Source organism: Lutra lutra, chromosome 4 (assembly GCF_902655055.1).
Source record: "Lutra lutra chromosome 4, mLutLut1.2, whole genome shotgun sequence".
Lineage (NCBI taxonomy): Eukaryota > Metazoa > Chordata > Mammalia > Carnivora > Mustelidae > Lutra > Lutra lutra.
Window position 1 is genome coordinate 49,056,442 of NC_062281.1, and position 18,910 is coordinate 49,075,351.

At 33.9% G+C, this 18,910-nt stretch overlaps 1 protein-coding gene across 1 annotated transcript in view; it reads right to left on the reverse strand.

Annotated features, from left to right (window-relative positions):
• The window catches only part of CNBD1 (cyclic nucleotide binding domain containing 1), a 472,936-nt gene that overhangs the window by 210,204 nt on the left and 243,822 nt on the right, over positions 1 to 18,910 (reverse strand). The window lies entirely within an intron of this gene.

Below are 18,910 nucleotides of genomic sequence, written 5' to 3' on the forward strand. Positions count from 1 at the left end.
AAAAGAACCATAAAGTAAAAGCACGAGCAAAAAAATAGATTGTTAGATCATATATGCAATACATGTAATAGAAAAAAGTTAAATCACTAAATCAAAGATCTTACAAATTAATAAGCAAAAGGACAAAGAAAAACTTAAAGGTAAAATAAGCACAATATGAAGCAGGCATTACATAGAAGACATGCAAATACCTACAAACAAGAAACTATACATAGTTCTCTACCTCCAAATAAATGTTATAAAATTAACACCTATTTTAAATCCTATATAAAGTTGAAATTATTTTTCACACAAGTTCCTTAAATCCACTATTTAAAAAGATAAGAAAAACAATAGTATACTTGAATATATTTTGATGTCTTCAAAATTCTAGTCAAATGAGAAATAGTCTTTTTAAAAAAAATGATCAAGAGAATATAAAACAAATTGAAAGCTTTAATTCAATTAACTATATGTTTTGAAGTAAAATATATCTGAATTAATGCTGCTGTATGAAGTCCTTTTATGATGTTATTAAAAAATTACTGGTAAACAGACTTAATACGTACCAATAAACATCTCTTTAATTGCTTTTATAATAGAAGAGCTGTAAGAACATCTTAAAGATAGTATAATTTTTATTCTTTCTCTAACTTATTTTCCAATAGTGGTAAATGTGCTATGACCTGATCTTTATCAGTTACACAACACATTCTAACCCTCTGTAAAAATAAAAGACCACTACGTGTAGTAATGATAAGAAATATCTTTATGTTTTAAATAAATCACAAGCTATCTCTATTAAATTTTTAAATGCTGGAGGGCCACCTAGATGTTGTTTCAATTCCATTATTATAGCAAAAATATTTCCTATGTGACTTTCTAATTTTTAACTTTCAAATATTCCAGTAATCACATTTCATTTTTAAGAAAATAACTGCATATGTTTTTTTTAATTTTTTTTAAAGATTTTATTTATTTATTTGACAGAGATAAATCACAAGTAAGCAGAGAGGCAGGCAGAGAGAGAGGAGGAAGCAGGCTCCCTGCTGAGCAGAAAGCCCGATGCAGGGCTCGAACCCAGGACCTGGGATCATGACCTGAGCCGAAGGCAGCGGCTTAACCCACTGAGCCACCCAGGCGCCCCAACTGCATATGTTTTAAACATACCAATTTAGAGATAATAAATGCAGTATATAAAAACAGGAATTTTAAATCATTGGAGATTAAATCCTATATCATTTGCAATTTAATTGAATCAAAACTCATTTCATAGTTCATCTTTGATATTTTAAAGACTCTCCTTGATTAAACTGAATTTAATTTAAGGTTTTCTTATTGAACACCTTAAAAATTTCTGGAATACGGGGCACCTGGGCGGCTCAATTCATTAAGCCTCTGCCTTTGGCTCAAGTCATGGTCCCAGGGTCCTGGGATGGAGCTCCACATCAGGCTCTCTGCTCGGCGGGGAGCCTGCTTTCCCCTCTCTCTCTCTGCCTGCCTCTCTGTCTACTCATGATATCTCTCTCTGTCAAATAAATAAATAAAATCTTTTAAAAAAATTTCTGGAATACTATAGTACAGGCATCAGAAAAAATAAGCTCCCTGATTCCAAAAAAGTCACCTTCAGATTGGGGGTGAAGTTCATTTGGCAGTTTCTTTAGGGATCTGGGGAGAACAACATCTAAGATAACAGCAAAGAAACATTCAAAACAATATATGAATAAATGAGATAGAGATGGAGGTGATTAATAGAAGTCTGGACTGGCACTGAATCCCTGAGGAGCACTGTGATATGGAGAAATGAAAGAAAAAAAAATGAGGGTAACTTAGAGAATAATATACCCAGAACCCAGTTAGGCCGTACCCATTCTCAGAAATCTGGAAGCAGAGGAATTAGATACCTAAAGACAAACCCTTATCTTTATCAAACATGATTTTCTCTTTACTCTTCTGAATATTCCAATACCCTGCTGGGCTCAGAACTTAAAATTAATTGGAATAAATTCCCATTTGAAATTATTGGTTGAGTTTTATTCTGGGTCTAGAGATGAAATTGTTATTCAACTGCCTTATAAGAGAGGTGCATTATTTATACTGTGGGAACAAACATTTATCAATGCCTCTAAAGTCACCCCCATTTTTTCCCAAATATCTGATAAAATCTGAAATGTATTGGACAGTATGAGTAAGACCCTCACATCTCAATTACTCTCAGGTAAGAAAGATATACTCTGTGCTGATAACACAGATTAGAAATATTTTGCAGTTGGGAGACTAAAAAATTAGGATTTAATAATAGAGTTATTAACTTACTCAAAATATTTTCACTCTAAATTAAAGATACATGCATATTGGAAGAAAACTGGTTTTAACAAACTCTGACCACCACAACCCCTATCACCTACTTCTCACTCACACAGCTTATTATTGACTGACTAGCTAACAAATGATATAAACCAATAAGGAAGACTTTAAAGTGTGGATCAATTCCCATATAACATAGAAATTAATGTAAATATCAATTAAATTTCTGTGGCAATCATTATATTATGCATATGTGCTCATTATCTCTAGTTATCCAATTTATACTATTACAAAGGGAGGTAGAACCCTTGCCTTTTCCTATTTTAACAAGGATATAAATGTTATAATTAAAGCCCTCCAAATGATTGCAAATAAATATAATTTTGTTTTCTTTATTCACTGTACTGGTATCATATTATTTAATTATTTGATTTACACAGGCACAAGCTAAGAATTTAATCACTGTATTCATGTCCTCATAATATTACTTCTGGGCCACAGCAGTGATCACATAATTATTCTTCCATCTTCATGTACCAGACACCATGCTAGGTACTTCTATTATTATTCTTTCAAAACTATACCTTATATAAATTTTTGTGTTCAAATAAATTGTGACTATAAGTCAATGTCCATAATTTTATGCAATGCCCAATTTAAGTATGAACCCCTTAAACTTCAAATACAATATCCACTACTCTCCTACCTATTTCTCTAGCCCTATCTCCAAATTATTTCCTTAGATGGATTTATCATTCTAGTTAATTCATTGTCACCAACAATATTTTGTCAAATAGACTTAGTCATCCTAGCAGCCTTTATTAACCATAGAAAATACTTCCTCTAATATGTTATGCCTATCCATTTTAAATTTAACTTTTAAATCTTTTTTTAAATTTAATTTTATAATTTCAGTGTTCCAAGATTCATTGTTCATGCACTACACCCAGTACTCCATGCAATATGTGCCCTCCTTAATACCCGCCACCAGGCTCACTCAACCCCCCACCCCCCTCCCCTTTTTTTAATCGATTGCCTGCTAAAGCTATTATCTTTCCTTTAGACTCTTAAATAATTATTTGTTGCCTACAAAATTCATTTGGCAATTCATATATATTGTCAATGCATAATAATAAAAAACAACATTAAGCTCTTATTGTGTGTTAAGCACTTTCATGTATCATTTTATTTCATCCTTAAAACAACACTACTTGGAAGAATTTGATAGTACTATTACTACCACTAAATTTATCTTAGAAATAAAGAAACAGGGCACCTGGGTGTTTCAGTAGGTTGAGCAACTAACTCTTGGTTTCAGCTCAGGTCAAGATCTCATGGTTGTGAGATTGAGCTCCTTATGGGGCTCCATGCTTGGTATGGCATTTGCTTGAGATTCTCTCTCCTTCTCTTTTGCCTCACCCCCTGCTCACTCATGTGTGCATGCTCTTTCTCTCTAAAATAAATAAATAGAAATAAAGAAAGAAGAAAGAAAGGAAGAAAGAAAGAAAGAAAGAAAGAAGTAAAGAGGAAGAAAGGAAGGAAGGAAAGAAGGAAAGGAGGAAGGGAGGAAGTGAGGTAGAAAGGAGGAACGAAAGCCTTTAGAAAGATTAAGGAGCATATCCAAGGTCAAACAGCCAGTAAATAGCAGAGACAGGCTTCAAGTCTAGAACTGTCTCATACTAGGCTCTTTTATCATTTTTTTTTAAAGATTTTATTTATTTATCTGACAGAGAGAAATCACAAGTAGGCAGAGAGGCAGGCAGAGAGAGAGGAGGAAGCAGGCTCCCTGCTGAGCAGAGAGCCCGACGCGGGGCTTGATTCCAGGACCCTGAGATCATGACCTGAGCCGAAGGCAGCGGCTTAACCCACTGAGCCACCCAGGCGCCCCTCTTTTATCATTTTTATCACACTTTTACTATTATTTCAAATTGCACTTAGTATTTCCCTTAATCTCTACCTTCTCTTTCTTGTAAGTATAGTTTCCTTTTGGTATGAATGTATATATTATAGTATGAATGTATTACATTATAGGTGTTCTATACATTCTGCCATCATATAAGTACCTACAACACAAGAGATCTACTTCAAAGTAGTAATATTAAATTTTGGAGCTTGTGACAAAGCTAGATAGCTACAACAAAACTAAATCCTGTACAGAAAGCACTGGTGGTTACACATAATCATGTTAAACAAGATCCAAAGATGAGTTAAGATTATGAATTAGCCAGATACCCCAACTGGAAAACTGACTAAGCTTCTTTATAACCTAACAAATGAATGAGAAGCTAATAAATTCTAACAAACGAACCATGGAAGTGAGAAAGGACTGACTCAGTAGATAGGGGAGCACAGAAGGGAAGTAGCTGTGAACTGATATAGAGGCAAAGGCAAGGAGGAAAGAAAAAAACAGTGTCTCCATATTGTACAAGCTTCAACTCCCATCCTTATAACATCTGAAAATGAACTCAAGAGAGATGTTCTCAAGTAGGAATGAAAATACTTAATTCCTGATACATTGAGTAAACTTATTGCCAAGGAAGACCACCTGTATGTGTCAGACTTGGGAAATGATCACCCCAATAGATTCTGATTAGGTGGAAGTGTCTCAGGGCCTTATGCAAATAAATCCACTCTACCACAGCAGACAAAATGACTTTTCACACATAAAGTATACAATACTCCTCTGCTTTTTAAAAAAAAAGCTGGTAAATATTCAAAACATAGCATTGTCATTTTCATATTCAAATGAAGAATTAATGGAACCCAAAAGATAGGATTGATTGTTTCTTTAAAATACTCATAATTTCTATTTTTTAGTAAGCCCTGCACCCAGCATAGAACCCAATGTGGGGCCTGAACTCAGAACCCCTGAGATCAAGACCTGAATGCTCATAATTTTTTACTAAAAAATGTAGAACAAAGACAAGGATTATTTCCACTTAAGTCTTAACTTTTCTATCCATTATGAATATTAATCATACATTAGTTAGGTTGTTTATTTTTAGCAAAAATTTATTAAGGCATTCTTTGGGAGAGGAAATGTGTAATTTTAAAAGCACATCCTGACACAGAGCAAAGTGATTAAATAAGCTGGGAAGTCCATTGGCTCTAACATGAAAATATTAAATTTGCTCAAAATATTATAAAGATTAGCTTTCTGTGAGCATACATCAAATATCTTGAAAACAATAATAATCAAAAGACACCAGCGTATACCATGAACTGTCAGGCTAATCTAAAATGTATAAAGTTAATGTTCTTTTCAAGTGATTAGTATAGCTCCTTAATGTCCTTTCATCAAAGATGAATTCTTCCCACTGGCTCTAAAGATGAACTACAAACTTACTGAACCTGCCTAAGTTACCTGTAACATTTTCATTCCTAAAGACCATAAGTTTTCCTCACTGTCCATATTATCTCTCCCTGCTCATATTGGTTTTCGTACTTGGAGTATTTCCATTTACTAACTTATTCATCCTCTTAGACATCCCCTTATAAATGCTTTTGCTTTAAACAATGTATGTATCTATGTCAATCACTATACCTATGGAAAAGGGGTATAAAGATTAGATTAATTTCAATGAGTTTACAGTAGAATGAAAACAAAAACATAACAATTAAAAAGTCACATGACAAAAACTAATACCACAATCTAGGGACTTACACAAAATAAATCTGGGCACAGGGGAAAGTGAAAGATCATTTTGTCAGAGAAAGGAAACGATGAGTTTCTTGAGAATGCATGAAAGTTTGTGGAAAAAAAACAAAAGAGCATGTCATTGCAGGCACAGGAAACAAGATGTACAGAGGCATGGAGACAAAAAAACCTTCAGTGATCTATAAGTAGTTCTTCATAGCTGGGGTAAAAAAAAGTTCTTCATGCACTGGACAGGTGAATTCATTCATGAAGGGCCTTGAAACCCATGCAAAGAAATTTAAATTTTATCTTAGAGGTGACTAGAAGAGACTGAAGCATTTTATGCAAGGGAGCAACATAATCATATATGACTTTTACAAAAGTCATTCTAGTGACAATGTGGATGGTGAACTGAGGGGTTTCGTATATTGGATATCTTTCATATAAGATAGTGGTGGTCACAATGTATTGGCAAGAAATAAGGAGAGCCCATAGGGTGCCTGGGTGGTGCAGTTGGTTGAGTAGCTGACTTTTGGTTTTGGCTCAGGTCATGGTCTCTGGGTCTTGGGATCAAGCTTTGCATGGGGCTCTGCATTCAGTATGGAATCTGCTTAAGATTCTTTTGCCCTCACACTCTTCCCTCCCCACTGCTCACTCTCTCTCCCTTTCTCAAATAAATAAGTCTTTTTTAAAAAGTAAAAATGAAAGAAGAATTAAGGAGAGCTTAAAGATAAAATTGGTATTTAAAAAAGATGGAATGAAAAGTAAAAACACCAATAATAATAATTGTAGGTAAAAAAATCAGTTCTTATAATGTGCTAGACATTGTTCTCAGGCTTATATAATCTCATTTAATACAATGATCTATGAGGTAGGCATTATTACTAAGCTCAGTTTTTACAGATAAGGAAACTGAAGCATAGTGTCTTAGTAAATTGTTCATTTCCAGAGCTATAAAGTATGGCCTGACTGCATTACTTGTGTTCTTAGAGTGGTGTTATCATGGTCACTGCATAACGCCACACAATGTGAGCAAGGCACAGATGACCCTGGTTACTCCTTCAATATATGTTCTATTCTATGGAATTCTATAAAATAAAGGGATAGTGCCTCTCTTCATTGATTTATTAACTATCTCTACTTAGAGACATAACTCAAGCTCCTTAACTTCATGACATGTTCCTGGCCACTCTAACTGACAAGGAACTTGCTCTTCCTCCATATACCATAGTCCTAGTCAAAACCAACTTCCACTTAATCATGTACTGTCTTTCTTGTTCTTGTAATAAGAGTTGGTTTTGTTTCCCTATTACAGATAAGTAGAATTTATCAGGTTTTATTTCAGTAATCCTTGGCTCCACCACAATATTGTCAAATAATAGGGTGTGTGTGTGTGTGTGTGTGTGTGTGTGTTTTGATTTGTACACCTGTTTGGAGGCATGCTTACCAAAATCCAAAAACAAAGAGCCAGCTCTATGAGAGACATGAATAGAATACCATTGTCTCAACATTAATAAGAGCAGGAGGAGGAGACAAAAATAAATATTTTATGATTTATAAATTTTATTATTGAGAAATACTAGTTTTGTAAGAATTATCAAGGCAGCACCCGTCCAACCTGCTAAAGAATAATGTACAATTAGTTAAGTCACTCAGGTCTTATTTTTAGATTTAATGAGCTAACTTGCTAAAGAAGAGCATTAAAAAAATTCTCAGATTAAATGTTTGAACTTTATTAGTTAAAATACATATATTCAAGGGAAACTTATTTTCTCCCATCAAGGGTGCTATCAAGTCATCTAACAAATGCTCACAATAGGTCAAAAGATACAACCAGGCAAGATGGCTCCATGCAAAGCTCTTATTGTTAAGAAAGGGCCTCAAAATGTCAATGACTATTCAATCATCTCACCTTTTTGGAAATCATCTTCTCCCTTGGGTTCTAGGACCCTGTCATAGTTCTAGTTCTGCTCCTTTGCTGGGTTCTTTGGTGGCTCTTTTCATCTTTTGAAGTATGGAATTAATCAAATTTGCTCCTTGAATTCAGCCCTTTCTTTTTAATACTGTTTTTATCAGAGTCTTTATTTATTTTTGTGGTTTAAATATCATATTTCTTTGTACACAATTCCCAAATCTACATCTGTAGTCATTTCAAGATTGTATCATAAACCCACCATAGCACTTAACACACAAATAAACTTACACAGTGTAAGTACTTAAAAAAACTAGTGAATTTAACTGTGAATCTGTAGTATCAGAAAAAAAAAAACTTTCCTTTTAAAAGCTAGTTTTTTAAAACTGATTTTTTATATAGCAAAACACACATGGTAAAGAGCTACAATTCAATATCATAGCTTTTGCCAAATTGTAGAGGGTTTCAAGAAAAAAATAAAATTATATGTAAAATTTCTGTGGAAATAAGAAAATAGAAAATGTGCCCTGACGCATTCTATGAATTATACGTATCTTATGTGTATATCATAACATTCTATTATATATATGTAATAGGATATATATATGTAATATAATATAATAAGCTATATATGATTACAGAATATATAATAAGTAACAATTGGGACATTCGCATTTAATGTTCTATGTGTTGTGGATAAGCACATATTTTATTTCATATGAATTTTATTACATATATATATACACACACATATATAAATAAAATGGGATGTTGTATGTATACCAATGAAACACAAACTATTAAGTGGAATTTTTCCAAGAATTTTCCCAGAATGTTAACCTTATATTTTTATAAATTTAAATTGTATAAAATAAAATTTATTTATATAAAGGCTAGAGAGATGATAGCTACTTGTGTAACAGAGTGCTTGGTGAAATTTTCTTATTGTGAAAGTGCTTTTTTCCTGTTGTTTCAGAGTTACAAGGATTTAAGTCTGCAGAACTTGCACAGAGATTTAGAAATTGTAAAATCAGTTTTGTGAACTTTAGCTCACTTTCTAACTCAAGAGATTATAAGCTGAGATCAGGAAACTGATGACAATGCTTGTTGGGCGAGACTTCGTCAGAGTCCCACAGTCTTCTCCTTTCTGACTTTTTCTTCTCTGCTGGGGAATCAAAGCGATGAGATAGGAATTTGAGAGAGTAAGTGTGTGATTCTCCCTCTCCCATCAGCCAGGAGGGCTCACAAGAAGTAACCAGTGTAGGACTGCCCAGAGAAAGGAATAAAACTGGAGAATTGCCAGAAAATGTAAGCTGACATAAAAGAAAGGCTGGTAGGTCTTCCACTACCTGAAGCCATGGATGAATTAAATAGTCCCCTATAGGAAAGAGCACACTTCCAGGGAGTTACAGGAAAAAGAATATATAAAAGACTGCATTTGGACATCAAATCACAAAGGATAACCATAGAATTTACCTATAATATCCACCCTCCCTTCCTTCTTGATCCTGGCTGACAGGAGCCTGAAAAAGCATCTAGTAAGTTGAAAGGGATGCACAGTTAAAAAACAGGAATAACCCCTTCCCCACTGCAGAATTATGGCACAATAAGGCACAGCCTGTGCCTACAAACAGCACAGCAGTTTGAAATTTTGATATGAAGACAGGACTGGAAATTTTAATATATAAAAAAATGCAGCTATTTGTTAATACATAGGATCTGACAGATTTCATCCAGAGAGCAGAGAAGAATAAGGCTACATGGCCTGTTTAAAAACTTCAGTATGAAAAAGAAATAAAGCTATTTTATAATTTCACTCTACTGTGTTCAACTTTTTCAATACACATTTTTTAAATAAATGATTTTCTCTTCATGTGATTTCAAATGTGCATTTTTAAAAGAAAACTTCCATTAATTAACTGGAAATTTATTTTAATAATTACTGAGTTTCTTCAACTTAAATATTTGCTTTTTAATTGTTGCTAAATGTTATAATGTCAAAAATACATTTTAATAAAAGATAGGGCATAGAAATATATATGTATTAAATACAAAAGTTTATAAAGTATGAAATATGGTTACAATCGCATGTGTGAGGGGGTGTGTGTGTGTTATCATTATACCATATCGTACAGAGATGACTTAAAAGAAATTTGATTTTCTTTATGATTGTTCTTTGAAAAATTAGAAAGGATAAAATGAATTTAAAATTTTAAAATACTTAGAATCATTAAATTGGTGGTCTTGTAAAGGAATATAATATTTTCTCTCCTTTCCTTATCTAAAACAATATAATAGAAAAATATTTTGCTTTTAATGTACAAATCAATTTCAAGAAAAGCAAAACCAAACATTCTTGCTATATATACTTGTGTCACACTAATTTTTTTTAGTCCAGTTTACACTGATAGCAGGGAGGAGGTACAGGAGTTTGTATCTAATGAAAAATGAACTTGATCCTTAAACTGTTTTTTTTCACCTATGTTCATTATACTCAGATAATGCTCACTTGTTTATAAAACTGTTAGAAGTTTAAATTGAAGAGTAAAGATATTATTACCTTTTTTTTGCCTTGTAGTGTTTGATTCTCTGGTAAACATAATAAAAAAAGCAAATAATGGCAAAGAAGCCAAGTAGAAAGAGGAAAAAAAAATAACCTTTTATTTGAGAAAAATAAAAAAAAAAACACTCTCCTTAGCACAAACTTTTGAGAGTCATAATATTTTTATTTGTTAATGTCCCATTAAATAAATAAATAAATAAGTACAGTTACTAAAATTAGGCAAAGAGCAACATGTCTTAAAACTTTTCTTACAGGGGACAGTGTTGGGAAGGATAATTTAAATTTTTAGCAATTTGAAATAAATTTTAGTTAATAATCACATACTTGTTCTTCAGCAGACTTAAAAGCCTTAAGGTTGCTAACAGTCAATGAAATTGTCTGCCTTTATTTCTATCCTATTTTTTCAAAATATTCTATCAGAAGTAGAAAAAAAAAAAAAAGGACTTTAGAGCTGTGAACTGCCTGTCAGCCAGTTGGCAATAAAAATCTATCACTGTAGTACTGATAGTCCCTGGCATACTATAGTACTACAAATGATAAAACTTTTAATGGTGTTAAACAGGAATGGGGTATTGGCAGATGAGAATGCACAGGAAATTACAATATTTCAGACCTTGAGATATTTGGGGATGAGTAATTTTAAGAACCACAGGATAGAATGGCTTGGTGATATCAATACACTGGAGAAAGACCAAGAAGGTTGAAGAAAATCAATCATCTGCTTAAGGTGAAGTATGCAATCCAAGGGCTCCATGGCAGGATATAAATGAAATCTCCTCTTCCATAGTTGGAAGACAGAAAAAACTGAGTATTGGGTCTAGTATTTAATTATAAGGATAGCATATCTCAAGACAAGGTTGTAGTCACAGCCTAAACAAGTATTCTGTTGAACCTAAAACTTGGAATAATGGCTTTAAAATCTGAATACAAAATAAATAAATAAATAAATAAATCAAATCTGAATACATTAAGTGTCACAATGACCACCTGTTACATGAGAAACATGGAGAATGCATTTAAAAATGGAGTTTTCACCTAGGTCTAGTTCACAGTAACTCCATGGGGTCCATAGACCTACCTCACAGCAATTTCCATGGGCCTTAAATGTATAATTTGAACGGAGACATGGTAGAGCCCTTACATTGGTTTCTTGGTCTTTGTGATAAGAGCTCTTATCAAGGAAGTTTATGTGGAAGCCTCTGAAACTGTCCTCTTCCTACCCTCTTCAACTTTAGCCAACACAGTAAATTAAAACAATATCACAGACATCATCAAGATTGCAGACTAAGAGGTCCTATTCTGTCCTAATTCCCTCAAAAAAAAAAAAAAAAAAGATTTAGCAACTATCTACAAATGAAAATAGCTGTGAGAGAATGCTGGAATATAATTAAGATGCTGCAACATGCCACTAAAGCACAAAAACCAAGAATGGCCATATAGAAAAAGGAAGGAAACATTTCACCTGTGTCACCTCATTTCCCAGGCCAGCATAGCTCAGTGCCAAGAGAAATCCTCTCCATGGTGAATTCTCTGGTGGGTGTAAAGAAGAGCAGGTGACATGATCATCCTTCACCACTGAGGATCTCCACAGTATTTGCCAGTGTGGACCCACCTGTTGGACACAACAGAGCCAAAACTGCTGGGCTTCCCTGGAATTGGAGCTACTTTGTGCTTCCAGAGCTAGCATCTCCATAGCTCTCTCAGTATTGGCACAAGGACACCTTGGACCCAGAGCCATTACCACACACATACCCTAATCTGAGGAGGATACAGAAAGCCTACTAAATAAATAATGACCAAAAACTTCCAAAGCATGGAGAAGGAAGACATCAAGATTTGAGAAACAGAAAGAACCCAAGTAGGCTGAATATAAAGAGGTCTCTATCAAGACATACTATGATTAAATTTTCAAGTCAAAGACAAAGATGGTTTTGAAAATAGCAAGAGGAAAGCAATTTATCACACTAAAGATTATCAGGAGAGAGTAGAACAATATATTTCAGGTACCAACAAACAAACAAACAAACAAATAACAACCTGCCAATGACCGTATCTGTCAAAAATGAGGAAGTTCATCACCACTAGACACACCTTAGAAGAACTGCTAAAGGAATTTCTTCAAATTGAAAGAAAGGCATGCGAAACAGCAATGTGAAAGCACATGAAAGCATAACTCTCACTGATACAGGTAAACATACAGTCAAATACAAAATAAGGCAACATGGTAATGGTGGTATAAAAATTTCTTCAAATCCTAATATAAAAGTTTAAAAACAAAAATATTAAGAATAACTATAACCACAAAAAATTGTTAAGGGATACACAATATAAGAAGAAGTAAACTCTGACTACAAGTACACAAAGTAGGGGAGGGGTGAAAGTGTAGAGACTTTATATGTGATTGAAGTTAAGTTGTTATCAATTTAAGAAATGAAATTACAAGATATTTAGTGATACACAGAAGATAAAGAGAAAAGAATCAAAGTAAATCACTATGAAAATATCAAATAACAAATGATGATGACAGTAAACAACTACCAAACAGAAAGAAAACAATTAATAAAATGACAATAGTAAATCCTCTCTTATCATTAGCACTTTAAATGTAAATGGATCAAATTCCCCAATAAAAAAAACACAGAGTGGCTGAAGAGATCAAAATAAAACAAGAACCAGTAATACTCAATGAGAGACTTACTTTAGATTTAAGGACACATATAATAATGGACTTTAATAGCCCACATTCAGAAGTGGACAGAGCATCCACAGAAAATCAGCAAAGAAGGAGCTGACTTGAGCAACACTATAGACCAAATGGACCTAACAGACATATACAGAACTTTCCACCCAAAAGCAGTATAGTCTTCTCAAACGCACAAGGAATGTTCCTAGGATAGATCACGTGTTAGGTCACAATCATTACAAATATATTTTTCACCAACAGTGAAATGCAACTAGTAATCAACAACTATAAAGAGACGGGAAAATACGCAAATATGTAAAAATCAAACAACATATTTCACCAACCACTGGGTCAAAAAAGAAATCAAAAGGCAATTTAAAAAAATATCTCAAGACAAAAAAAAACAAAAAACAAAAAAACAAAAAACCACATCACATACCAAACTTATGGGATGTAGAAAAAGCAGTCCTAAAAAGAATATTCATAATGATAAATGCTTATATTAAAAAGATTTCAAATTAACTTTATGCCTTAAGGAACTAGAAAAAGAACAAACTGAGCCCAAAGTTAGCTGAAGGAAGAAAATAATGAAGAATAGATCAGAGATAAACCAAATAGAGGATAAAAAAAAATTTAAAAATCAATAAAACTAAGGTTTTCTTGGGGTGCCTGGGTGGCTCAGTGGGTTAAGCCGCTGCCTTCGGCTCAGGTCATGATCTCAGGGTCCTGGGATCGAGTCCCGCATCGGGCTCTCTGCTCAGCAAGAAGCCTGCTTCCCTCTCTCTCTCTGCCTGCCTCTCTGTCTACTTGTGATCTCTCTCTGTCAAATAAATAAATAAAATTAAAAAAAAAAAAAACTAAGGTTTTCTTTTAAAAAAATAAAATTGACAAACAGCCTAAGGAAAAAAGAGAAGTTTTAAGTATATAAAATCAAAAATGAAAGAGGAAATATTACAACAGATGGTTCAGAAATAAAAAGGCTTATTAAAGACTAATATGAACAGTTATATGCCAACAAATTGGATAACCTAGAAAAAAAATGGATATATTTTTAGAAATATACATCTTAACAAAAGTAAATCAGACAAATAGCAGCCTGAGCAGATGGGTAACAAATAAGGAGACTGAATCAGTAATCAAAAATCTCCCAGTATGAAAAGCCCAAGACAGAATAACTTCATAAGGTGAACTCTACCAAACATTCAAAAAAGGATACCAACCTTTCTTAAACTCTTCCAAAAAATAGAAGAAAGGTCACTTCCAAACTCATTTTATGAGGCCACACCACTCTGATGTTAAAGCCAAAGACACCATTAGGAAAGAAAACTTGGGCCAATATCCCTGAATAACATAAGCACAAAAACAAAAACAAACCTAAATAAAATAAATTCCACAATACTCTGAAAGGATTATACACAAGTGGATTTTATCCCTGGAATGCAGGGATGGCTCAATATTCATAAAATATACAATGTGATTCACCACAGTAGAATTAAAGGGTTTTCATTAATTAACATGATCATGTTAATAGATACAGAAAAAAACATTTGACAAATTCAACATCCATTCATGATCAACACTGAGCTATAGAAAGAATGTACCTCAACAAAATAAAGGCTGTACAAAAAATGCTAATAGCTAACAGTATAATCAATGAAGGAAAAACTTGAAGATTTTTTCTGGTATCTAGTCCAAGGAAGAATACCCAGGCTTGCCATTTCCACTTAACATAGTCTGAATTCCTAGACAAAGAAATTGAATGGAAGATGAAGAGGAAGAAGGGGGTGGGGGGGAAGGGGAGGATGAAGAGAAGTAGAAGCAGAAGCAGAAGCAGAAGAAGAAGAAGAAGACCACCACCACCACCGATGATGACAAGGGGGAGGGAGAGAAGAGGAGGAACAAAGAAAGAAAGAAAAGACATGCAAATAGGAGGGAAGGAAGAGAAATTATCTCTGTTTACAATCCTCAACTTTCTGTGAAATCACAAAAGACACCAAATAGCCAAAAGAATCCTGAAAAAGAAAAGAGCTGGAGTCATTACACTTCCTGATTTCAAACCATATGATAAACTTACAGTAATTATAATGGTATGATACTGGCTTACAAATAGACACATAGACCAATGGAACAGAATAGAGAGCTCAGAAATAAACTCCCACATATATAGTCAACTAATATTTGCCAAGGGTACCAAGAACATTCAGTGGGGGAAACAATAGTCTTTTCAACAAGTAGGGCTAGGTAAACTGAATAAACACATGCAAAAAAATGAAATTGGACTCTTACATTATTCACAAAAATTAGACTAAAAGATAGGATCTGATACCTTAAAACTCCTAGAAGAAAACATAGGAAAGAAGCTTCTTCACATTGATCTTGACAATCATTTTCTTGGATACAATATCAAAAGCAAATGCAACAAAAGTGAAAATCAACAAGTGGGACTATATAAAAACTGAAAAGCTTCTTAACAGCAAAAGAAACAATCAACAAAATGAAAGACAAAACACATAATGAGAGAAAATATTTGTAAACCATATATCAGATAAGGAGTTAATATCCAAAATATATAAGGGACTCCTACAACTCAACGACAACAACAATAAAACACAATCTTATTTAAGATGGGCAGAAGAACTAGATATTTTTCCAAAGACAACCGAGTGGCCAATAAATACATAAAAGATGCTCAACATACCTAATCATCAGGGGAATGCAAATCAAAGCCAGAATAGGAAATCACTTCACACATTTTAACAGAATGGCTATCCTCAAGAAGACAAGAGATAACATGTGTTGGTGAGGATATGGAGAAAAATAAACCCGTATACAATGTTGGTAGTAATATAAATTGGTTCAGCCAATATGGAAAGCAATATGTAACTTCCTCAAAACAGTTAAAAAATAGAACTACCATATAATTCAGTAATTCCACTTCTGGGTATATACCCAAAAGAAATGAAGACAAGATATTGAAGAGATATCTGCACTTCCATGTTTATTATCGCATTATTCACAATACCCAAAATATGAAAACAACCTTTATCTGCCAATGGATGAATAAGAAAGAAGATACATTATCTATATAATAGAATGTTATTCAGCCATGAGAAAGAAGAAATTACTGTCATTTGTGACATGGATGGACCTTGAGGACATTATACTAAGTGACATAAGCCTAAAGACAAAAACTGTATGATATCATTTATCTGTGAAATTTTAAAAAAGCCACACTCAAAGAACAAAGACATTAGATTTCTTAATTTCAAATTATATTATAAAGCTATGATAATCAAAACAATATGCTACTGGCATAAAAGCAGACATGTAGACCAGTGGAAGATAATAGATATCCCAGAAATAAATCCATACAGTTATGGTTTCTGATCTTCCACAAGAGTACCAAGAAACATACTGAGTAAAGGATACATTTTACATTTACATCAGTAAATGTTAGGAAAACTAGATATCCATATGCAGAGCAATAAACATGGACTCTTATCTCACATCATATACAAATATCATCTCAAAATGGGTTAAAGTTTTAAGATAAGACCCGAAACCATAAAACTCTTAGAAGAAAACAGAAATCTTCTTGACCTTGTTTTAGGCAATGATTTTTTGGATATGACACCAAAAGCACAGGGAGCAAAAGCAAAATAGACAAGTGAGACTGCATCAAACTAAAAAGCTTCTGCACAACAGAAGAAAAAAATGACATAGTGGAAAGCAACCTACAGAATAGGAGAAAATATTCACAAACCATATATCTGGATGAGGTTAATATATATCCAAAATATATAAGAAGCACAACTCAATTCAAAAAGTGAGAAAAGAATCTAAATAACCATCTCTCTCTCTCAAAAGAAGACATAAAAATGACCAACAGGTATATGAAAAAGTGTTCAACATCACTAATTACCAGGAAAAAAACAAATCAAAGCCACAATGAGTCATCACTTTACACCTCTTAGAATGGTTATCATCAAATAGACAAAAGGTATTGACAAAGATGTGGAAGAAAGAGAACACCTGTACACTGTTTGTAGAAATGTAAATTAGTACAACCATTATTGAACACAGTGTAGAGTTTCCCCAAGAAACTTAAAAATAGAACTACCATACAATCCAGCAATCTCACTTCTGTGTAGACAACTAAAGAAATGAAACGATTTCTAAGAAATATCTGTATTCCCATGTTCATTGCAGCATTAGTCACAATAGCCAAGATATGGGAATAATTTAAAGGTCTATGCACGGGGGCGCCTGGGTGGCTCAGTGGGCTAAAGCCTCTGCCTTTGGCTTGGTCATGATCCCAGAGTCCTGGGATCGAGCCCCACATCTGGCTCTCTGCTCGGCGGGGAGCCTGCTTCCTCCTCTCTCTCTCTCTCTCTGCCTGCCTCTCTGCCTACTTCTGATCTCTGTCAATTAAATAAATTAAAAAAAATCTTTAAAAAGGTCTATGCATGGATGAATGGATAAAGAAGATCTCAACTGCTACAACATGGATGAATCTTAAGGACAGTATGTTAAGTGAAATCAGCCAGACATAGAAAGACAAATTTTGTAGGATCTCACTTATATGTATAATCTAAAATAGTCAAACTCATAGGAGCAAAGAGTAAAATGCTGGTTACCAGGGGCTGGGGTTAGAGGAAATGAAAAGCTATTACTCAAAATTTCAGTTATGCAAGATGAGTAAATCGTACAGATCTAATGTATAGCATGGTGACTAAAGTCAACAATACTGTACTGTATGCTTGAAATTTGCTAAGAGGTTAGATATTAAGTGGTTTCACCCCAAAAGGATTGTTAATTATGTGCCATGATGACTATGGTAACTAGCTTGATTGTTTTGATAATTTCACTTTATTTACATGTAAGATAAATATATACAATTTTTATTTTTCAATTACACCTCAACACAACTGGAGAAAAAAATACTACATCCCAGGCAGAATGGCAGGTAAATGCTACCTTCATAGACCCACTACAGAATTCAGAAGTGGTGGTCCCATCACATTCCCATTTTATTTTATTATTTTTTTTAAAAGATTTTATTTATTTATTTGACAGAGAGAGATCACAAGTAGACAGAGAGGCAGGCAGAGAGAGAGAGAGAGGGAAGCAGGCTCCCCGCCAAGCAGAGAGCCCAATGGGGGACTCGATCCCAGGACCCTGAGATCATGATCTGAGCCGAAGGCAGCGGCTCAACCCACTGAGCCACCCAGGCGCCCACATTCCCATTTTAATTCATGAGTTTTGCCCTCATCAAATGAACAAACAAACAAATAGATTCTGAAAGATTAGAGTTGACTACTACTTGGTCTACTACGTGGACCAAGAAGTAGCTCTCATTATAGCTGCTGTGCCAAGTGTGGTATTTTTTTCTAAAGCATATTGAAATGGCATCAGGTACATATTATGTGGCCATTGAATGGAAAATGTGCTCTTTTTCATCTCTATCAAGAAAGATCAGAAACATTACTCATTCACACGTGATCAACAACCATATGGCTTTATATTGTATCATTTTTTATCTTATTCTTTCTTTCATAGTTTTACCCATCCTCATTCTTTTTGAACCTGAGAATGTTGTAGGTTTTTTTTACTTCAGTCCATAGTGGTAAATAGTTCGGCTTTATTTGGTTTCATTGGCTCTTTTCTACTCTGAATATCTTGACCACCTTAAATCTAAAACTGGCTTTTTCTTAGCCACAATTCTAGTCAAACCACATTTGATCCCCATGGAGAATATCCAGAGACCCAGAAAGATATTGAACTTTAATTTTTTGACCGGCTGATAGTATCAAAATCATGAATACAAGC